This window comes from Halichoerus grypus, chromosome 3 (genome assembly GCF_964656455.1).
Source record: "Halichoerus grypus chromosome 3, mHalGry1.hap1.1, whole genome shotgun sequence".
In the NCBI taxonomy this organism is placed as follows: domain Eukaryota; kingdom Metazoa; phylum Chordata; class Mammalia; order Carnivora; family Phocidae; genus Halichoerus; species Halichoerus grypus.
In genome coordinates this window covers 96,837,184-96,862,078 of record NC_135714.1, presented here as the reverse complement: position 1 = coordinate 96,862,078, position 24,895 = coordinate 96,837,184, and positions in this window count along the sequence as shown.

The window sequence follows — 24,895 nt, the reverse complement described above, 5'->3', positions numbered from 1 at the left end:
GACCTTCATTTTAGTGAAATCAAGTAGATGCTGAGACATGTAGAAGGGGATGGAGGGGAAGAAACCTAGTGTTCATTCCAAAACAGAAGTAGAAAACAGAATAATCTTCATTACCATTGTCTAAATTCATCTTCCTTGTGTCTTCCCTTGGCTTATTTTCTGAATATAGAACATTCTCTTCTAAGCCTACCTATCCATTTTTGATGTTCATTCATCATTCTCCTTACTGTAAGTTGATACTATTGCTTTCAACTTCACAGAGAAAGAACCACTTCTTCAGTTCATTTAATCCTTCAATAAGCATTCATAAAGGGTGTGAAATATACTAGGCATGGTACTGTGGCAGTAGATACAAGATATAACTTTTTTTTATTCCAAGAAGCTTCCATGTAATAAGGGAATCTGTAGTAAAGAAGTAAATAAAATAATTAACATTGCTATGGTGAAAATCCATGTAGAAAGTAGAGGGCTCACAGTGAAGGAAGAATAAAATTCTGTTCGGAATGAAATCAAAGGCTTCACAAAGGAACTAAAGTTTCAGAAGTCTATTTGATTACAAAATTATTAAATATCCCCCATATATAACAAAAGTGTTTTAATTATTAAAAGATATAAAACATATGTATTCAGTTTGTAAGGTTTAAAATCTAAATGTATGGTTTTATAGGCATCTGTATATGAGACATGTTCTGTATGTTTGTGTGAGTGTGTATGTGATGGGGAGGGTGGGAGAGAGGAAGAGAGGGAAAGCATTCTTTACCTCCTGCTATAAGGAAGAAGTAGATTTTGTTTTTCTGGTCTTTATCTAACTATGCTATGAATGGATACTATCAATTATATAAATATTAGATAATTTGACCCAGTTTTTTCTAGTCTGCACACTAAGGAACAATTTCAAACTTTCTGTGTTCTCATTTTTTGTAATTTTATTATTTAAGCTTTCATAGAGTACACTCTTCTGAAAAATTACTACAGTAAAATTATGACTGAGAATGAAGATGATTATCCAAATGAACAAGTTTTATCTAGCATTTAAAATGGTTTACAGTAGAGGGAAAGGATAGAATAATAGTGAATGTGGAATATAGCAGTGCAAGTTTTCTAAAATTGTAGCATTGTTGATACTGTAAAAAAAACCAAAAAAACAAAAAACCCTTTTAAATACTATCTTAACCGAGTAGTGAATGGAAGGTAGTTCTCCTTCCCTGCTTTGGAGAATATTGCAGCTGAGGTCTAAGCGAGAGGCCTTAAAACCCATTATACTGGTATGGTCATTATAGAGGGTCTTGCTCAAGATTCTTTATTCACACTCACATGTACATGATTGTTAGCAGCTTCGAGGACTATCATTTCACACATTTATATGCAATAGAAAAGCAAATCTTATTCTCAAAGGCATCAAGGTCTCTTAGGGAAGTCATTAACCTCCAAAATTAGAGAAAATTTTAGGTTTTTATTGTTCCTTTTTGGTTATTTGGCACAATAACCTTCCTTAAAATCACACCACTGTAAGGGTCTAATTGTGCTATTGTGATTTATAATAAGAAAGGTATATTTGGTCTTCCCTCTGTTTCTGGCACAGACCTCCAAAGACTCTTGGAATTTCCTGTGATAAGAGACATAAAGGTGTGAGGTGACTTATGGAATACACTTTTAGATGTGGGTCTGTTGTTGCCCGTAAAGCCAGCCCTGAGATTAGAAGGATGAAACTTTCAATCCCACCCCAGACCTCTGGGTGTGTGTGCGGGGGAGGGTAGAGGTGGAATCAGTTGCCAATGGCCAATGATTTAATCAATCATGCCTCTGTAACAAAGACTCCATAAAAGTCCCAGAGGACAGCGTTTGGAAAGATTCCAGATTGGTGAACACATGGAGATGGGGGAGAATGGCTCATTTCTAAAGAATGTAGAAGCTCTGTGCCTTTCCTCTATACTTTGTCTAATGCACTTCTTCCATCTGGCTGGCTGGGACTGTTATACCCTTTTATAACAAACTAGTGATCTAGTAAGTAAAATGTTTCTCTGAGTTCTGTTAGCTGCTGTCACAAATTAATTGAACCCCAGGAGAGAATCTTGGGGACCTCTGATTTATATCCAGTTAGTTAGAAGTACAGGTAACAACCTGGGCTTGCTAGTGACATCTGAAGTTAGGTAGGGGGCAAGACAATCTTGTAGGACTGAATCCTTAACCTGTGGAATATGATACTATCTCCCTATTGATAATGTCAAAATTGAGTTGAATTCTCACCCAGCTGGTATCTGAAAATTGCTTGGTAGCCTGTGGAGAAGCCACCCCCCCCACCCCTCCCCTGCCAAGACACACTGGCATTGGATCCAGGAACCAAAAAAGTAGCATCTACTATATTTTTGAGTAAAGGCGTATAATTCTGGATTTGGTTAGGAAACCAGAACTCTAAGGATTGGGGGAAATAAAGTGATTCAATAGAGAATTTGGGACTTATGTGAATGTGGGAAGAGAGGGTGGGGTGGTAGAGGTGGAATTGGTGGCTGGAGGGATGGTGATGAAGTTCAGGAGGGTCAGAAACTAGCCACTGATGACATTAAACTGAAGCTAATAAGAGGATCCTAAAGGTGATTGGGAAGCTGATGCAATTTCTGGAAGAGATCCTATGAACTTTATCAGTCTTCAACAGAGAAGCAGGAGATTAGGAAGAAGTCTGAGAAGCCCCAGTGAGGGGTCATCATGAGCTCCTGAGAGAATTATAACTTCCTCCAAATCTGTGTGCGTTCCTTTTATGGTTAAACTCTAATCTGGAAACATACAGAGAATGGTATTCTGGGAAATGTAGTTCTTGGCTTTTCTGCAATGGAGTCCTTAGGGGTGTGTGCTAGTAGTGCAAAATGAACAATTGGTGATCCAACAAGTGTGAATGACGTGTTGTAAGCAAGACTTGATATTTGCTAATCAGTGATAAAACACTGACATTTATTTTATAGTAAGGAATTTTGCATAGTTTTCCTCATATTTCATAGTTTGAAATTGAAAAGCTTTTTATAAAGAATATGACAGGTTTTCTTCACCCTATAAAAAATCAAACACAAATAAGCTTAGTATACACTGAATAGCATTATACTGAAAAATACTATTTAGCAAAAAGTTTTTCAAATTTATCTTGACACATTTAAATATATTAACGTTTTTGGTTGATAATTTGAAACCATATTGATTATGCTTAACACTAAACATATTATGGTAGGAATATATATGTGCATTTGTTCACCTATAAACCCAATTAAAGTGCCATTTCTATTTCTAAAAACATTTTCCTGAGCACAGATGTGTTGTATATATGTGCATGTGTTTCTATATGTACATCTATGTATGTAGATGTGTGCATGTGTGTATAAATATATTCTTAAATTCAAGCCGATGACACTTTTGTCCAAATTGCTAGCTAATTATAGTAATATTTTTATAGCAATTCAACTTCTTTAATAAAAATTGTTATTATTTATACTCCTGAGCCAAGTTCAATACCCTAAACTAGCCAAATGCATTATTTTTAATATTGTCAATATTCTCAGTGGTGGTGATACTTTTCTATAAAAATTGTGCCTTTGGGGCATCAACGTTTTTCAGCTTTAAATAAGACAAAATTGATTTTGTTGCAATAGCCTAGTTTTTTTGTGTGTAGACCTATGTTAAGATACTTTTTTAAATTAAATGTCAAATCCAGCTTGGCACTGGAAACACAGTGCAAGCTTGATGTTTGAGGAAAAGCTGTCAGCTTGTCTCTTCCTGTCAAATTGCTAGCTGCCTCCTAGTGATTAGTTTAGGCTAAGGGATCAGTGTTGAGCAGAACTTCGTATCACAAATGGCTCAATACTGTGTGACTAGGAGGGGAAATGTGAGACAACCTATTTGTCTTTAGGAGATAGAGTTTTATACTTTTAATTATTTGAGGTTATTTTAGGTACTTTTCTTGCAGATGTACTAATAAATCAGAAACCCTATTCAGAATTAGGCATGAAAAAGAAAGTTGAAACCCTTCTAAGTTATAAGTCCTGTGAATCTTAGCGTCTGGTGCTATAGTTGGAATGGAAAATTTTTATTCTATTTGCCATGGCAATATTTTATATTAATACTTTTAAATTTGGAAAATTTCAAGCCAGAATGTAATTGCTGGTCGGTTACACAGAGCTGGAGAACCGGACCCTGTCTCAGTCATTTAGAACAACTCATTCCCTGTGGTGATGGTATTTTGTGAGTTTGTGTGATCCTCTAATAAATTAGAAATCAGGAATAACTATCCAGATAATTAAAACCTTCTTCTTCCCCCAAGAGAAAACATTATTGGCATTTTCCCTACTCAGGAATCCAAAAGGAGAATAGACACTGCTTCAGCTAGTAGGGGAAAATCAGAGTTTGGAACTAAAATGAGCAACATAAAGGTGAAAAAGGGGGATTTGTTCTCTGAGGCAGAGTCCAGCAGCAGTATTGAAGGCATTTTGTGGTAGCATCTCAGTGTTCAGGGGCAGTATCAGCATCCTATTTCGTCTTATAGTGTTTTTTCTTTCTTCTATTAACAGAGCAGCACCAGGTTTCTTTTAGTTAGAATTTGCTTAGTTTACCTTTTTGCATCCCTGTACTTTCAATCTTTCTATATCCTTATGCGTCTCTTCTTAAGAGTGTAAAATTGGATTTTTAAAAATCTGTGCTGATAATTGATTTTTTGGAGCATTTGGTCCATTTACTTGTGATGTAATTACTGATAGATTTGCATTTTTATTTATCATCTGATTTGAGTTTTGTGATTTGTTAGTTTCAGGTATAAATTTAGTGATTCATCACTTCCATACATCACCCAGTGCTCAACATAACAAGTGCCCTCCTTAATGCCCATCACCCATTTAACCCATCCCCCCCACCTACCTCCCCTCCAGTAACCCTCAGTTTTGTTGTCTATAGTTAAGAGTCTGTTTTCTGGGGCGCCTGGGTGGCTCAGTCGTTAAGCGTCTGCCTTCGGCTCAGGTCATGATCCCAGGGTCCTGGGATCGAGTCCCACATCAGGCTCCCTGCTCGGCAGGAAGCCTGCTTCTCCCTCTCCCACTCCCCCTGCTTGTGTTCCCTCTCTCGCTGTGTCTTTCTCTGTCAAATAAATAAATAAAATCTTTAAAAAAAAAAAAAAAGTCTGTTTTCTGATTTGCTTCTCTTCCCCACCCCCCCAAAGTTCATCTGTTTTGTTTCTTAAATTCCACATATGAGTGAAATCATATATTTGTCTTTCTCTGACTGACATATTTCACTTAGCATAATACTCTCTAGCTCCATCCACGTTGTTGCAAATGGGAAGATTTCATTCTTTTTGATGTCTGAGTAATATTCCACTATATATATATATAATACCACCTCTTCTTTATCCATTCATCAGTTGATGGACATTTGGGCTCTTTCCTAATTTGGCTATTGTTGATAATGCTGCTATAGACATCAGGGTGCATGTATCCCTTCGAATATCCAGTGGAAAAAAGACCGTCTCTCCAACAAATGGTGTTGGGAAAACTGGACAGCAACATGCAGAAGAATGAAACTGGACCACTTTCTTACACCATACAGAAAAATAAATTCAAAATGGATGAAAGACCTAAATGTAAGGCAAACCATCAAAAGCCTAGAGGAGAACACAGGCAGCAACCTCTTCGACCTCAGCTGCAGCAATGTTTTTCTAGATATGTCTCCTGAGGCAAGGGAAACAAAAGCAAAAATAAACTACTGGGACTACATCAAAACAAAAGCTTCGGCACAGTGAAGGAAACAATCAACAAAATTATCTTTAGAATGGGAGAAGGTATTTGCAAATGACATGTCTAATACAGGGTTAATATCCAAAATTTATAAAGAACTAATACAACTCAACACCCCTCCCAAAAAAAATCCCATTAAGAAATGGGCAGAAGACATGAATAGACATTTTTTGAAAGAAGACGTCCAGATGGCTAAAAGAACTATGGAAAGATGCTCAACATCACGCATTATCAGGGAAATACAAATCAAAACTACAATGAAGTATCACTTCACACCAGTCAGAATGGCTAAAATTAACAAGTCAGGAAACGATAGATATTGGCAGGGATGCGGAGAAAGGGGAACCCTCCTACACTGTTGGTGGGAATGCAAGCTGGTGCAGCCACTCTGGAAAACAGTATGGAGGTTCCTCAAAAAGTTAAAAATAGAACTACCCCATGATCCAGCAATTGCACTACTAGGTATTTATCCTCCTCTATTCTTTATTTCAGTGAATGGCATTACCAGCTACTATGAAACTTGAATGTAATTTATATTTAACTCTGTTTTATTTACTTATTCATATTAAGAAATACATAACCTTTTCAAAGAATAACTTTATTTTTAAAAGCTTTACTGAGCTATAATTCACATACAATTCAATTCATCCACTTAGACTGTACAATTCAATGGCTTTTTGCATTGTGAAGAGTTGTATATCCATCCCAACAGTCATTTTTATTACCACCAAAAAAACTTAATGCCACAGTGCTGTCACCCACCAATCCCCTCATTTGCTACAGCCTTAGGCAACCACTAATCTACTTATCTTCTCTATAGATTCATCTATTCTGGATATTCATATAAGTACAGTAATACAATATATGGTCCTTTGTGACCAGCTTCTTCCACTTCACCTTTGTTCATCCATGTTGTAGTATGTATCAGTATTTCACTCCTTTTTATGGTAGGATAATTTGTGTACAGATATACCACATTTATTATCCATTCATTTACTCATGGACATTTGGGTTTCCATTTTTTGGCATTTATGAATAGCATTGCTATAATCATTCATGTATAAATTTTTGTGTGGACATATGTTTTCCTTTCTTTTGGGTATATACTTAGAATTGTGGATTCATGAGGAGCTCTATGTCGAACCATTTAAAGAACTGCCAGATGGTTTTCCAAAACAGCTGTAGCATTTTTCATTCCCACCAGCAATGCATGAATGTTCCAATTTCTTCATATCCTGAGTTTTTATTATTTGTCATTTATATTATAGTCATCCTTCTAAGTGTGAAGTGGTATCTCAGTGTGATTTTTTAAATTGAGGTATAGTTGACACACAATGTTACATTAGTTTCATTATGGTTTTGATTTGCATTTGCGTGAAGGCTAATGATTCTGAGGATCTTTTTATGTGCTTATTTGCTTTTTGTATATTTTATTTGGAGAAATGTTTATTTAGATCCTCTGCCCATTTCAAAATTGATTTATTTCTCTTTTATTTTTGAGTCATAATAGTTCTTTATATATTCCAGATGCAAGTATGAGTTATAGATATCAAACAAAAATAGCCTTTGTGTATTTGCCCAGAGGTTGTTTATTTGTTCACTGCAGGTTAAGACTTGTTAGCTCAAAAGTCCACTAGTGCCCAACTCCAGTCTTTACACATCAATTTTTTTTAACGATTTTATTTATTTATCTGACAGAGACACAGCGAGAGAGGGAACACAAGCAGGGGGAGTGGGAGAGAGAGAAGCAAGCTTCATGCTGAGTAGGGAGCCTGATGTGGGGCTCGATCCCAGGACCCTTGGATCATGACCTGAGCCAAAGGCAGATGCTTAACGATTGAGCCACCCAGGTGCCCTCAATTTTATTTTTAATAGCCCAAACTGACCAATTTTTAGCCATTGAGAGCCTGCTTGCTTTGCATACCCCACAAGACCTCACCCCACATTTGCTAGCAATAGATGAGATAAATGCAGGGCTATGAAGACACCAAGCTGCTGTTACTATTAGGCACTCTCCAACCCAGAGATTTCCCTCTGAGCAACAAGGAGTTTCCTTCCCTACATCCCCTTCTGAACAGCAACCCCCACACTTTAGCCAGCATAACCCAATGATGATTGTATGTCCTACTGCCACCTCATGGTTATGCCTTTTTTCTTGATCAGCCCCTAAATCCCTCCAAACGAGTCACCCTTATCAGATATATGACTTACAAATTTTTTTTTCTCCTATTCTGTTGGTTGTCTTTTTACTTACTTGGTAGTGTCCTTTGAAGCACAGAAGTTCTACATTTTTTGATGATAATTCAGTTTATCTTTTTGTTGTTGTTTTTTTGTGTTTTTGGTGTCATATCTAAGAAGACACTGCAGAAGGGTGCCTGGGTGGCTCAGTTGGTTAAACATCTGACTCTTTATTTCTGTTCAGGTCATGATCTCAGGATCATGAGATTGAGCCCCATTTCGGGCTCTGCGTTTAGCATGGAGTCTGCTTGAGATTCTCTCTCTCTTTCTCCCTTTGCCCTTCCTCCCAACTCAGGCACATGTGCTATCTCTAAATAAATAAATAAAATATTTAAAAAAATAAACACTGCCCAATCAAGGGTCACTAATACTTACACTTATGTTTTCTTCTAAGAGTTTTGTGGTAGCTATTCTATTTAGGTGCCACCTCATTCTTTGTGGATCTCTGGTTGTCCCAGAATTATTTGTTAAAAAGATGATGATTTTTTGGGCGCCTGGGTGGCTCAGTTGGTTAAGCGACTGCCTTCGGCTCAGGTCATGATCCTGGAGTCCCTGGATCGAGTCCCGCATCGGGCTCCCTGCTCGGCAGGGAGTCTGCTTCTCCCTCTGACCCTCCCCCCTCTCATGTACTCGCTCTCTCTCATTCTCTCTCTCTCAAATAAATAAATGAAATCTTTAAAAAAAAAAAAAAAAAAAGATGATGATTTTTTGATATCATTTGTATTACTCTTCTTTTCCCCATTCTTATTACTGTTGCTTTAGTTCAGATCATTTATATGCATTTTTTCTGCATTTATATAAAATGATCCTCTAACTAACTTACATTTGTTTCAACCTTTCCAGTTTTCTGTACTATAGCCAATGATCTTTTTCAAATAAAAATTTTGGTTGTGTCTCTCTTTTGCTTAAAACTTTTAAGTTTTACTGATTTCAGATACAGTACAAATGTCTTAGAATAACATACAAGTTTTATCTTGTCTCCCACACTTCCCCTCTATGCTGCAACTGGGTTTTAGTACTTCAAGTGCACCCCTTTTAATTCTATGCCTTTTCATATGGAAAGCTCTCAGTCTTTTTTAGTGCAAGTTTAGACATCAATTCTTTGAGAATGATTTCCTTAAACAGCATAAGACACTGGTTGTTCCCATGGATTTGGAACTTGTCCTTTTCATGGTGTTTATCATAGAATATGTAATTGCCTGATGATTGTGTTTCCTCCTCTAGTTTATAAGTTCAGTGAATTTAAGGACTGCTTTTTCACTCCAGTATTTTCAGGGTTGAGCATAGTGTTGGGTAAAAAGTAGACATTAAATTACTTTTTGCTGTGTTGAATTATTATTTTTACAAAGTCAATACAAAAATAAGAGTCCAATTTTGAAGGGCACGACACTGAGTGCTGTAGAAGTGAGAGTATTGATTATTTAATGAAGAATAGGATTGCCACTCTGAATTTATTTTGCAATTGTCCACGCTAGATTTAAACCCACGAAGTATGATCAACAATAAGCCATTTATATATTTCCAGATAAAGTGCTGGAGATGTATAGCACTTGCTTTTGAATAAGTTTAGAGCAGTTTTGTATTAGGTGGTTATATCTATCGGAAGGCAAAAAGACAAAGAGTTAGATAATTACAAATCATTATGGTAATTGGAATTATCCCATTTGTAGGCATATTAGTGGGGGCTGGTCTAGCTTGAATATCTATGAATCTATGATATATTTGGGAAAAATGAATGGCAAAATAATTATACTTAACAATGATAGTAGTAAATGAAGAAAATAAAACATGAATATAATTATTATGAGTAATGTATCTACATTTTTTCTATTTAGAAGCAGACAAACTTGTAACATTCAAAATCCCTCACTTAGTAAAATATAGACTCTTCAAAAGTTGTAGAGGTGATGGAGGTTATGGTAAATCTCAATTGCATTGGTAGATAATTAGATCTTATCATTTACTTGTGTGGATTAACATTTAGCAAAGCCTTATATTACAGATTGGCTGTTTTTCTTTTACTTTAATCATTTGATACCATTGGGTAGAAATTAACCAGAAATTAATTGATGGTGAAACCTTAATAGCTTTAGTAGTTTTAAGCTATTTAATTAATTAAACAGAGGAGGTTCTATGAAAAAAATATACAACAGTATAACTGTTGCAAGGTATCTTTCTTATGGGTTCTCCAATATTGTAAAGATTATATAATAATTAATAATAATTAATATTATATATATATATATGAAATCTTGACATAGCGAGGGTATTTTCCTTTTCTTTTAATATTCTCAAAATTAGAACAATTAGTTTAAATTGTTTGGATTCAATAGTTAAGCCTTTATTTTGTATGAAACAATTTCCAACTATTTGCCAACTATCTTCCTTAAGAGAAACAATTAGTAAGAAAATAGAATGACCTTAGAGAGGCAGTAATATCCTATTTAGGAAAAAGTCATGGGTGTTGTTATTCTGTGTGCCCACACAGGTTTTGGGAAGGCAAGTATTTTTCTTCTTAACTCTCTCAACAAAAGCTTTGAATAAATAGTATTTTCCCAGAAAATAAAATTAATCTATGAAAACTTTATAAAATGCATGTTGCTGGCCAGTAGCACTGCATGTATAAAGAATGCTGAATGAATTGGAGGTCATCCCAAAAATAGTACACCAGTGGAGAGCTGGTTGACACATTGATATAGATTTTCCTGCCACAACCTATTGCTGTTTTATGCTTTTCCTTGATCCAGTATTACTTCCTCTCTTCAAAGACTACAAGTTGGATCAGCTGTACCTCTTTCATAAGGTCACATTTTAAGGAATGACTCAGGTGAGGAGACTATTACAGAGTTTAGGTATTCATATAAAAATCAGAGGGTAAGAAGATAATAAGTAATATGATAAAGTCATAGCCCAATCAAGGGATCCCATAATTAATTCCAATAGATTATAGGAAGTTTCAGACATAGGATAGATAGCTAAATGAATGATGTGTAAAGGTAGTTTGTCAGAGAAGATAAACAAGTACCAGATAAGTGCACAAGATGCTCAATATCGTTAATCATTAAGAAAATGCAAATTTTGAAAAATGAGATATTACTGCACATTTATTAGAATGTCTGAAAATATCGACTGACCATACCAAGTGTTGGCAAAGATGTGGAAAATGTAACTCTGATATGCTGCTGGTAAAAATGCAAAATGCTACAACCATTTGGGAAAATATTTTGGCAGTTTTTTAAAAATTTAAATGGACACATACTATATGACCTAGGCATTCCACTCTTAGGTGTTTACCTAAGAGAAGTGAATGCATATGTACATGAAGACTTCTACATGAATGGTCGTTGTAATAGTCAAAAACAAGTAAATGGATAAACATACTTTGATAATCCATACAATGTAATATAAAGGAATGAACTATTGATATATGCAACTTGTATGGGTAGTAAAATAATTATGCCAAGTGAAAGAAGCTGTGCACACACACAAAGAATACTTACTGTGTGATTTCATATATGAGAACTAATATAGAAAGCAAATCAGTAGCTGCCTGGGAATGGGGTGAAGCTGGATTAGGGGGGCAAGGAAAGTAGGAGAAAGATGGATTTACAAGGGAATTGGAGAAAATTTGAGAGTGATGAATATATATACATATTTCTACATATATACATATATAAAACCTTTGGAGTGTTTATACATATCATTAGACCATGTTATATCTACTACATATAGTTATATATGTATATGTATGTATATATAATCTTGATTGTGGTGAGGATTTCAACAATTTATCAAATTGTACCCTTTAAATATGTGCATTTTATTCTTTATCAGAAATCTAGTTTTACTTACATCTACACTCTTTTGAGTTAAACACTCTTTTGAGTTAAACACTCTTTAGAGTTAAACACTCTTTAAACACTCTTAAAAGACTTAAACACTTTTTTAAATTTTCATAATTGTTTCCACATGATATCTTTTTAGTGGATGTTTTGTTTTTATTTGTGGATTCAGTTATCTTCTGTAAAAGAAATTTCTCCAGGCCTCATTACTCAGAAGGTAAATTATGCCTTCAGGAATTTCATTAGCAGTTTAGCTCCTGAGTAGACTGACATCAGAAACCTGGTGATTCTTTGGAGTTTTTGCTTTCTAAAGCAGGGATTGGCCAACTTTTTTCAGTATTGAGGCTTTGCAGGCCACACAGGCAAGGTCTTAGTTTCTGCCATTTTCTCCTCTTCCTCCTCTCCCTTCCCCATTCTCTTCCCAACTCCTTCCATCTCCTTCCCCCTTTGCTGCTTCCTTCTCCTTCTTTATAACCCTTTAAAAATGTACAAACCATTTTTAGTTTTTAGCCATTCAAAAACTGACCACAGGCTGGACTTGGCCTGTAGGCCATAGTATGCTAATTCCTACTATTAAGGACCAGGTCACACACATTAACAAGTTTGGTGGAGCTGTTCTTTTAGCTGCCACTCTCTTGCTTCATGTCACTGCATACTGATTCTCCAGGGCCTTGGCTGGAGCCTTTTGTACCATTTCCTTTTCTCCTCTGCTACTGCTGTCTCTGGATGGCTGGTGAGCTCTCTATTCATTCCTCTGTCCTCAATCCTACCAGTTTCTTCACCCTTTTGCTTGAAACTCACTTGGGGGCAATGCCAAAACACACCTGCCTGTTACTTCTCAACTAGTCAAATGTTGTCTGAAGCTTCCATTAAATGTTAAAAGGACAAGAGTTATTGCCCTGCAAACTCAAATACTGTATTATGCTGTGTTTTGTTTTGTTTTTTTTTAGTTGGTATTTGTACATTTCTGAATGGCTTCTAGATCTTGTTCTAACTCCGATTTTTTAGCTGTTATTGTCATTGAATTAGTAAACTCTACTTGGCTTTTTGTTCATCCAGTACTTAGCATAAAATTTGTCGTGTGTGCCACTAAAGTTCACCTTTCATCTGAAGCTGGGGAAATTACTGTCCATTTCAAGTTTTACACTCTTTTATGTGAATAACATAATAGAAGTGCTTAGATGCCAAAAATTAAGTGGTTTTTGTTTGTTTGTTTTTGGTTTTGTTTTGTTTTTTTTTTTTTTAGTTTACCTAAAGCTTTTATCTCTAGGTAGAGTGTGTACATCTTCCAACAGGGTGAATGGGTTGGAGCAGATTCAAATAACAGGTGTGACATTATAATTAGGACTATCACTCTAGACCCTCTTGTGCTGTTGCTGAAACTGATTTTCTAAGAAACTTCTCTTTAATGTCTAAAACCTGCATTTACTATTTGTTTGCCTTATTTTGGACCTTTGAATACTTCCTTCCCCAAACCCATGTAATTTAGCAGGTATGCCATATATACCTGAACTTCTGTTACAGACAGGAGTTGTGCTATTTTACCCGGAGTTTCCACATGCCCTTGAAATTAGCAAATACAAGCAAATATGGGACTGGGTAGGGTACAGAAGCTTTACATAGCTTGTCAAAATATCAGGAGGACTTTTGTTTTATTTATAATTCTGCATGGCTAAGAAAAAGATTAATAAACTTGTTTATATTGTAGGTATATATGTCCTCAGTATCTAAAAGCACAAAAATTCCCAAATCTAAGACACTGCATATACCTTTCTGTTGTTATTTTCTCCTTGACCAAAGTTTGTTTGGTTTTTCTTATTTATGATTCTTCAGCTCCAGATACAGTGAGTCACTTGAATATGGAAGGAAAGCATTGTTATTATTCATATATCTTATTGATCTCTTAAACACTGGCTTATTTGCTCTTTACTCAAAATAACTATGCAGGAGCACAGCAAATGTCACATTTAGTATGACTATTAATTCTTCATTCTGTAGTAAAGACCCGTCTCCAATAGTGAATATCTGCCAAAACTTCAATTGGGCATACGTTTAAAAAGTATCCACTTTGTATAAGATCATGGAGGCAAACACTGATTTCACAAAAACTCTACATGCTAATTTATAATGCTGGACACTAATGGATAAAAACTGAGTACATCTAAGATTTCTAAAAACATAGCTGGACATTGTTAAAGAGGGAGATTAGGAAGATGGTGGAGTAGGTGGACCCTGAGTTCCCCTTGTCCCATGGATACAACTAGATAACACTCATATTAGTGTAAAAACCCAGAAAATGATCTGAAGACTGGTAGATCAAACTCCACAACTAAAGGTAAAGAAGAGGCCACATCAAGGAAGGTAGGAAAGGCAAATGTGTTTTGGGAGCAAAACTAACTATGGCTGTCTGGTGGGGAGGGTGTTTGTGGTGTAGAGAAGGGCAAAAAATAGACTTTCACGCTGGGAACCCACACAAGGAAGACAAATCCCTATAACCTTTGGCTTTGAAAGCTAGAGGGGCTGAATTTTGTGAGTTCTTACAACCAGCAGAACTTAAAGCCTAGAATTTAAAAAGTCAGCAGGCTCCACTCTGGGAGAGCCTGGAGGGTGTTAGAAAGTGGAGTCCTTGCCCTTAAAGAGACAGAACAGCAAACAACCAGCAGAGATACAGACTTGAAAGCAGCAATTTGAAGTACATCAGGGGCAGGCGGGAGGGAGAGTGATTTACTCCTCTCAGAGCATGGCCCAGAGAGATAGGGACATGGGGAAGACTCTTCCAGGAACAAGGAAGCTGGCACATCCATTTCTCTCCCCTTCCAGCATAAATACATGGCCACCTGCAGGGAGAAAGTGTGGTGGCAACACTGACTACATATCTTGATTACACCAAGCCCCGCCCTCCATGCTTCTGGGAATCTGCCCTTCTCAGTCACCCTTGCCTCAGTCCTGGTGTTGTGGGCCTTTCCTCCAGAAGACTGGCTCAAACCTTGCCAGCACTGCAATGCCCAGCCAGAATGTTTTACAGGACCTCAATCCTGCTGGCTGTGGCAATGGCAGGAGGTCTCATTTCACAAGCAGACCACCACACACCTTGGTAAAATGCACCCCACCTGGAGGCTAAACACTGCCCACAAAAGGTGAAGAGAACTACTGTAGACAACTGACTGAAGGAAAATGAGGCCAGGACTTAATAGCAGAGCACATGTAACATACATAGGAGACACTCACTGAAGTACCAGGTCCTAGGGAACAGGAGACACTACACTACAGGGCACTACAGGACGTCTTCTTCATGAGGCCATTACTATCAAGAGCAAGAGACATAACTGACTTTCCTAACACGCAGATACAGAGAATTAGACAAAATGAAGAGACAGAATGAAAGAACAGGACCAAACCACAGCAAGAGACCTAAGCAAAATAGATAAAAATAATATGCCTGATAGAGAATTTAAAGTAATGATTATAAAGATACTCATTGGACTTGAGAAAAGAGTGGAGGATATCAGTGGGATCTTAACAAAGAGATAAAAAACCAATCAGAGATGAAGAACACAATGAATGAAATTAAAAATACACTTGATGGAATAAATAGCTAGCAAGATGAACCAGAGGGTATGAATTAATGACCTGGAAGACAGAATAATAGAAAATAACCAAAACTGAGCAAGAGAGGAAAAAATATGCAAATTGAGAATTGTCTTAGGGAACTCAGTGACTCCATCAAGCATAATAACATTCCCATTATAGGGATCTCAGAAGAAGAAGAGAGAGAAAAGGGGGCAGAAAATGTATTTGAAGAGATAACAGCTCAAAACTTCCCTAATTTTGGGAAGGAAACAGATATCCAGATCCAAGAAGCACAAAGATTTCCCCCAAAAAATCAACACAAGGAGGTCCATACCAAGACATGTAGTAATAAAAATGGCAAAAAGTAGTGATAAAAAATTTTAAAAGCAGCAAGAGGAAAGAAGACACTTACAAATAAGGGGAAATCCCATAAGGCTATGAATGGGTTTTTCAGTAAAAACTTTACAGGCCAGAAAGAAGTAGCATGATATATTCAAAGTTTCAAAAGGGAAACATCTGCAGCCAAGAATCCTCTATCCAACAAGGCTGTCATTCAGAATAGAATTGAGGGATAAAGAGTTTCTCAGACAAACAAAAACTAAAGGAGTTCATGGCCACAAAACCAGTCCTATAAGAAATATTAAAGGAGATACTTTGAGTTGAAGAGAAAGTGAGATTGTGAAAAGTAAAAAACACAAAAGCATTTCTGTAAAAATCAAGGTATTTATAAAATAAAAGGATGTAAAATATGACACCATATACCTAAAATGTGGTGGGGAGAGGAGTAGAGTGGGCTCAAACTTAAGAGACCATCAACTTAATATAAACTGCTATATGCAGAAGATGTTATATACAAACTTAATGGTAACAACAAATCAAAAACCAATAATAAACATGCAAAGAATAAAGAGAAAGGAATCCAAGTATATCACCAAAGAGAGCCAATCTCCTATTAAAGAGAGCAAGAGAAGAAAGGACCAGAGAAAAACTACAAAAACAACCACATAACAAGTAATAAAATGGCAATAAATATGTATCTACCAATAATCACTTTGAATGTAAATGGACTAAAACCTCCAATTAAAAGACATAGGGTGACAGAGTAGATAAAAAATAAGGCTTATCTATATGCTGCCTACAAGGGACTCATTTTAGATCTAAAGACACCTATAGATTGAAACAGAGAATGGAGAAACATTTATCATGAAAATGGATGCCAAAAGAAAGCTGGGGTAGCAATTCTTACATCAGACAAAATAGACTTAAAAACAAAGTCTGTAACAAGAGACAAAGAAGGATATTATATAATAATACAAGAACCCATCCAAAAAGAATATATAACAATTATAAATATTTATAAACCCAACATGGGAGCACACAAATACATAAAAGTTCATAACATAAAGGAACTAATCAATAATATAGTAATTGTGGGGACTTTAACAACACACTATATCAATGGACAGATCATCCAAAGAGAAAATCAGCAAGGAAACATACTATATCAGATGGATTTAACAGATATAGTCAGAACATTCCTAAAACAGCAGAATATACATTCTTTCCAACTGCACATAGAACATTCTGTAGAATAAATCATATAGTAGGCCACAAAACAAGTCTCAACAAATTCAAAAATATCAAAGTCATACCATGCAATTTCTCTGACCACAACACTATGAAACTAAAAACCACAAGAAAAAAATCTGCAAAGAGCACAAATATATGGAGTTTAAATAACATGCTACTAGACAATAAATGGGTCAACAAAGAAATCAAAGAAGACATCAAAAATTACGTGGAAACTAATGGAAATGAAAACACAACGTTCCAAAACCTTTGGGATGCAGCAAAAGTGGTTCTAAGAGGGAAGTTCATAGTAATACAGGTCTGCCTCAGGAAGCAAGAAAAATTACAAACAACATAACCTTATACTTAAAGGAGCTAGAAAAAGAACAAACAAAACCCAAAACCAGCAGAAGGAAGGCAATGATAGAGATTAAAGCAGAAAGAAATGATATAAAAATTAAAAAGATCAATGAAACCAGGATCTGGTTCTTTGAAAAGATCAACAAAATTGATAAATCTCTAGCCATTCTCATAAAAGAGAGAGAGAGAGAGAGAGAGAGAGAACACAAATAAAGAAAATCACAAATGAAAGTAGAGAACTAACAACTAACAGCACAGATATACGAACAATTGTAAGAGAATATTATGAAAAATTATAAGCAAACAAATGATTGGACAATCTAGAAGATATGGATAAATTCCCAGAAACATATAACCTTCAAAAATTGAAGCAGGAAGAATTAGAAAATTTGAGCATACTGATTACCAACAATGAAACTGAATCAGTAATAAATCTTTCAACAAACAAATGTCCAGGACCAGATGGCTTCATAGGCAAATTTACTACATATTTAAAGAAAAATTAATACCTACTCTTTTCAAATATTCCAAAAATAGAAAGAACACCTCCAAATTTATGCTATGAAGCCAGTATCATTCTGATACCAAAACCAAATAAAGATACCACAAAAACAAAACAAAACAAACTATAGGCCAATATGTCTGATAAACATAGATGCAAAAATGTTTAAGAAAATACTAGCAAACCAAATCCAACAATACATTAAAAAAATCATATGCCACAATCAAATGGGATTTATTCCTGGGATGCAAGGGTAGTTCAATATCTGCAGATCAATCAAAGTGATACCTTACATCAGTAAGAGAAAGGGTAAAAATCATGATCATATCAATAGATACAGAAAAAGCATTTGATAAAGTACAACAGTCATTCATGATAAAACCCTCAACAAAGTAGGTCTAGAAGGAACATACCTTGATAATAAAAGGCCTTATATACAAACCCCACAGCTAATATTATACTAAATGGGGAAAAACTGAGAGCTTTTCCCCTAAGGTCAGGAACAAGACAAGGACGTCCACTCTCACAACTTTTATTCATAATAGTACTGGAGGTCCTAGCCACAGCAATCAGACAACAAAAAAAATAAAAGTCATTCAAATTGGTAAGGAAGAAGTAAAACTTTCACTATTTGCAGATGACATGATACTTATACAGAAAACCTGAAAGACCCCACCAAAAAACTACTAGAACTATTAAATGAATTCAGTAAAGTCCCAAGATATAAAATCAACGTGCAGAAATCTATATACTAATAATGAAACAGTAGAAAAATTGAGAAATCAATCCCATTTACAATTATACCAAAACTAAGATACTTAGGAATAAACTTAACAAAAGAGGTGAAAGACTACACTTTGAAAACTATAAAACACTGATGAAAGAAATTGAAGACATAAAGAAATGGAATTCAATGCTCATGGATTGGAAGAAAAATACTGTTAAAATGTCTATGCCATCCAAAACCATATACAAATTTAATGTAGTCCCTATCAAAATACCAACAGCGGTTTTCACAGAACTAAAACAAACAATCCTAAAATTTGTATGGAACCACAAAAGACCCCAAATAACAAAGCAATCTTGAAAAGAAACAAAGCTAGAGGTATCACAATTCCAGACTTTAAGTTATATTATGAAGCTGTAATAATCAAAACAGTATGCTACTGGTACAAAAATAGACACATAGATCAGTAGAACAAAATAGAAATCCCAGAAACAAACCCACAATTATATGGCCAATTAATCTTTGACAAAGCAGGAAAGAATCCAATGGGAAAAAAAATCTCTTCAACAAATGGTGTTGAAAAAACTGGACAGCTACATGCAAAAGAATGAAATTGGACCGCTTTTTTACACCATACACAAAAATAAACTCAAAATGGATTAAGGACCTAAATGTGAGAACAGAAACCATAAAAATCCTAAAAGAGAGCACAGGCAGTAATTTCTCTGTTGGCTATAGCAACATTTTTCTAGATAGGTCCCCTGAAGGAAGGGAAACAGAAGCAAAAATAAACTATTGGGACTACATCAAAATAAAAAGTTTCTGCACAATGAAGGAAACAACAAAGCTATAAAGGCAAACTACTGAATGGGAGAAGATATTTGCAGATGACCTCTCTGATATAGAAGAACTGATACAACTCAACATCCACAAAACAGTCCAATTAAAAACAGGCAGAAGACATAAATAGACATTTTTCCAAAGAAGACATCCAGATGGCCAAGAGACACATGAAAAGATGCTCAACGTCATTCATAATCAGGGAAATATAAATCAAATCTACAATGAGATATCACCTCACACCTTTCAGAATGGCTAAAATAAAAAACACAAGAAACATCAAGTGTTGGCGAGGATGTGGAAAAAAAAGGAACCATGTGCACTGTTGGTGGGAAGGCAAACTGGTGCAGCCACTGAGGAAAACAGTATGGAAGTTTCTCAAAAAGTTAAAAATAGAACTACCCTGTGATTCAGTAATCACACTACGGGGTATTTTATATTTTTTATAAAAATATAAAAACACTAATTTGAAAGGATACACGTACCCCTGTGTTTATTGTAGCATTGTTTACAGTAGCCAAATTATGGAATCAGCCCATGTCCATCCACAGATGATTGGATAAAAAGACGTGGCGCACATGCATAGCAGCGCGCGCACACGTGCGCACACACACACAAAATCATATATTATTCAGCCGTAAAAAGGGTGAAATCTTCCATTTGCAACAAAATGGATGAATCTAGAGTGAATAGTGCTAAGTGAAATAAATAAATACCATGATTTCACTCATATGTGGAATTTAAGAAAAAAAATTAGCAAAGGAAAGAGAAGAGAGACAAACCAAGAAACAGACTCTGAACTTTAGAGAACAAACTGATGGTTACTGGAGGGGAGGTGAGTGGGGGGATGAGTGAAATAGATGATGGGGATTAGGAGTGCACTTGTCATGTTGAGTACTGGGTGATGTATGAAAGTGTTGAATCTCTGCATTATACACCTGAAACTAATATAACACTGTATGCTGACTATACTAGATTTAAAATAATAAAACTTAATAAAAAACATGTCTGGGTGTTATTAAAGGATTACCAATTTTAAGTTCAAAAATATGTGAATTATGTGTAAAAATTATCATGCTTGTTGGAAGACATGCTAATGAAACATTGCAAGAAAGCACAAAGAAAAATTTGCTGAAATGGAACAGTGTGGATAATGAAGATAGAGATCATTGAGGCAAATAAATTTGAAAATTAGAAGAAAAATATGCTAGAGAGCTAATGAAATAGAAGGCAAGTAATCAACAATTATAATAAATTGGACAGAGACCAGTAATTGGACTGCATACTTTTATCACACATTTTCTCTTTCATTTAATTTAGAAAATGATTACCAGATCACAGGGATAGACATTTAAGCACAATATGCTTATAATTTTTGAAACCCATATTTAATAATATTTGTTACTTTTTCTGGAGTTTGATATTTAGACTCAATAAATGGTTTGGATGGCAGTAGAAGTTTTAATTAGGTTTAATGAATTATAACTAAATAAAATGGATTAAATATTCAAAGCTGATATTTCCACACATAATGTTCTTTGAATATGATATACAAATGTATATTAGTATCCCTATCTATATATAGCAACATTCATGGTCACTTTAGTTTTCTAATATGAATATAAATAGAATTGTCACTTTTAATGTAACAATGGGAAATATTACAATAAAAATATTTTTGAGTTGTCAACCCACAATAATATTTAGAAACTCAGACTCTGTAAAATATAGTTCAATGAGAATTTTAAAACACTTCTATCAAATTTCACAACTTATTTGGAAGTTTTAGTGTTATTATGGATGTCTATATAGCATTAGAACAGGTTTTTTACTTCTTGGTGTAGGTTTTAAATAAAGCCTTTTTCAAAAATCACAAGTTGTTTTTACTGCCAGCAGTGGTGATAATTAGTGTAGAAAGGTAAAAACTTGTCTTAAAACTGAGATCTAAAGGTATATGAGAATCTAAAGAACACCTGGCACCTTTGAAATCCATCAGATTAATCATCAGACTTCATTGAAAGTAGGAAAAGAATGAAGATGTTAGGTCAAGAGGCAAAATAAAATAACAAAAGACAACTTTGTATTATAGCTAGAGTTCTGAGGATTATTTTCCAATTTTTCAAATGTCTGGTGTAGATGTGACTGTTGGTAGCATTCACCGAAACTCTGCATCCTAGCAGTATTATAGATGTGTCTGTGTGATTTTTCTTTATATTGTGGATATACCTAGACTTTGGCACTGTGAGGTCTAGGCAAAGCTAACTGCTAGAAAAATCTATCATTTACATTATTTATTTAGTTTTTAGTGAGTTGAAAGACATGAGAAACTGAACAGAAATTAATTTGTCTTGCAGATGTACTTACATTGTAATGAAGGTTTTTTTTTTTTTTTTTAAGATTTTTTTTTTTAATTATCTGACAGAGAGAGAGAGAGAGAACAAGTAGGCAGAGAGACAGGCAGAGGGAGAGGGAGAAGCAGGCTCCCCGCCGAGCAGGGAGCCAGATGCGGGGCTCGATCCCAGGACCCCGGGATCATGACCTGAGCCGAAGGCAGCTGCCCAACTGGCTGAGCCACCCAGGCGCCCCTGTAATGAAGGTTTTAACTTGTTTTATAAAGGGATATAAAATTGAAGAGATTAAATTACACAGAGATAGGTATATCAAGTTTCTCAATTTGGAATGTGCTGACCGTGTAAACGGCACCAGAAAATTTCTCTGTTTGTAGACTCTGATTGGGCTTTGTATTTTCATTTCCTTGAAGTTAAGCCACTTTTCATCAGGCCTTAAAAGGAATCCAGCAATTACTCTTTTTTTTTTCTTTTCTTTTTTTTTTTTATTTGACACTTAGAGAGGATGCGAGCACAAGTAGGCAGAGCGGCAGGCAGAGCGAGAGGGAGAGGGAGAGGGAGAAGCAGGCTCCCCGCGAAGCAGGGAGCCCGACGTGGGGCTCAATCCCAGGACCCTGGGATCATGACCTGAGGCGAAGGCAGATGCTTAACCGACTGAGCCACCCAGGCACCCCTAGCAATTACTCTCTTTTTTTTTTAAGATTTTATTTATTTATTTGACAGAGAGAGACACAGCGACAGAGGGAACACAAGCAGGGGGAGGGGGAGAGGGAGAAGCAGTCTCTCCATGGAGCAGGGAGCCCCATATAGGGCTCGATCCCAGGACCCTGGGATCATGACCTGAGCCCAACACAGATGCTTAACGACTGAGCCACCCAGGCGCCCCCAGCAATTACTCTTTATATTTGCTTTGAATATATATTGCAGCTACACACACAAACAGGTTATATGGTTCAACCTCTGTAATCAACCTATGTAATATCTTTAATAAGCAAAACTTACAAGAATGATATGACATATTTGCAATAATCATAATTATTATGCTGTATGATCAGTAAGATTTTTAAGGTGAATCTCTATTATCTAAAATATTCTTAGCAGAAGACTTGAGTGCTGAGGAAAATCAAGAGTAATTATGAATATTGTTATTGGAATGAGTATATATAATTTTTGCAAGTATTTTTTCTACTTCTTTTGTAACATGCAGTTCCTTCAGTAGATATTTCCTTAGGGTTGATAACTGCTCATAGACTGGCTAGGAGAGGTGTGTTCCTGGTTCTTACAGAGACATGTGCATTTCCTGTTGACATGTTCACCAAAGTAAGAAGCCAACTGGAAATGTTAAGTGCTATGTTCTTGAACTTTGAGAAATAGATAAAAAGAAAAAAAATAATTTGCTTAGATTAAGTTGAAGCAACACATCTAGTAGTAATGGCCAGGAGGTTACTAATGCCACACTTTTAATTTCTAGTTGATTCATTCTGCTTTCATTTTAATGATAATTATGATAAATTTTTTAAAGATTTTATTTATTTGAGAGAGAGAGAGCGAGCATGAGTGGAGGGGAGGGGCAGAAAGAGAGGGAGAAGCAGCCTCCCCACTGAGCAAGAAGCCTGACGTGGGGCTTGATCCCAGGACCCAGAGATCATGACCTGAGCCGAAGTCAGGCACTTAACCAACTGAGCCACCCAAGGTGCCCCAATTGTGATAAATTTAATAAAACATATGAAACATGAAGCAACATATACAAGTGGAAGGATATATATCTATTAAGATTCATGATACTTTTAAATGTTTCATATTTTGTCAGAAAAAGTACAACCTCAAGGTTGGTTTCAGTATATTTAAACTTACTTTTATTTAAAATCAGAAAGCAGTGTTGTGTTTCAACTTCTCCTCTGGACTCAATCAATCTAACCTTGCTCCTGAAATTGTCTTCTCTCTCCACTGTGTCATCACGTTTTTTATTTTCGGAGATTTAACATCATTATACAGTTATGCTATAATATCACCCATCTTAAGAATAAGTGTGCAATAAATTCTCTCTTGATGCAATTTCTCTTTTTGACTATTGCTTAATGTGATGATTTCCTCTTCCCTGTTTCTCTCTGCTTCACTTTACAGCAACTTTTCTTGAAGCTGCCTCCTTTTTCTTGCCTCTCATTCTCTCATAAATCAAGTCCAATAGGAATTGATCATCCCCACAGCTCTGCTAAAACTGATCTTGCTAATATCCTCAGCTACCTCTATGTTGACAAATCTGGTAGTCATTTCTTTTTTCTCATCTTGCTTGAACTCTCAATACTGTTGAATAGCTTTGATATGCTATTCTACATTCTGTTGATGCATTTTTCTTATAGTTTCTATAATTCCTTGAATGCTTTGTTTTCCTCCTCCAGCACCATCCATCAATTTCCTTTGTCAGTTCTTACTCCTAAGCTTGATGTCCAAATGCTTGATGTCAATCCTAAGCCTTCTCCTCTTCTGTATGTATACCCTCTTCAGAGATTACTTCATCCAGTGCCTTTGCTTAAATATAGTCTTTATTGATAGCTCTCAAATTCCTGCCCCTGATCTCACTACTTCTTTGAAACTCCAACCACTGAGTAGGACGCTTAAGAGACATCTCAAAATTAACTGACTAAAGTACAATCTTGATGTTTATTCTGACCAAGAAACATGTTCTCCTCCAGTGTTCCCTTTCTTAGTACGTATTGTCACTATCCTTGCATCTTGAAGTTATGTGGGTATAATCCGTTATTTTATCTCATCTTTATGACAACAATAACCTATGTTATCTGTTTCCATACATGTGAAATGTCAAAAACCAAATCTGTACTTAGGTGGAGGGATTTTATTCAAAGGGATTATTGCAAGAAAGGGGAAAGGGTGATGGGGTAGGGAGACTATTGCAAACGGAATGCTCTCTGATCATGAGATCTGCAAAAGTCTGAACAGTTAGCTTAAAGAAGTTTTGCTTTTGTGGGGAAGAGTAAACAAGGCTAGGAAGAATGGAATGTGGGAAAAGGGAGTGGCAGGGTGCCCTAATGGGACAGTGGACCAGAGTTTATTTTATCATGAAGCCAGCCGATTTTCAGGGAAGAGTATACACTGACTCAGGCTGAAGGTGCATC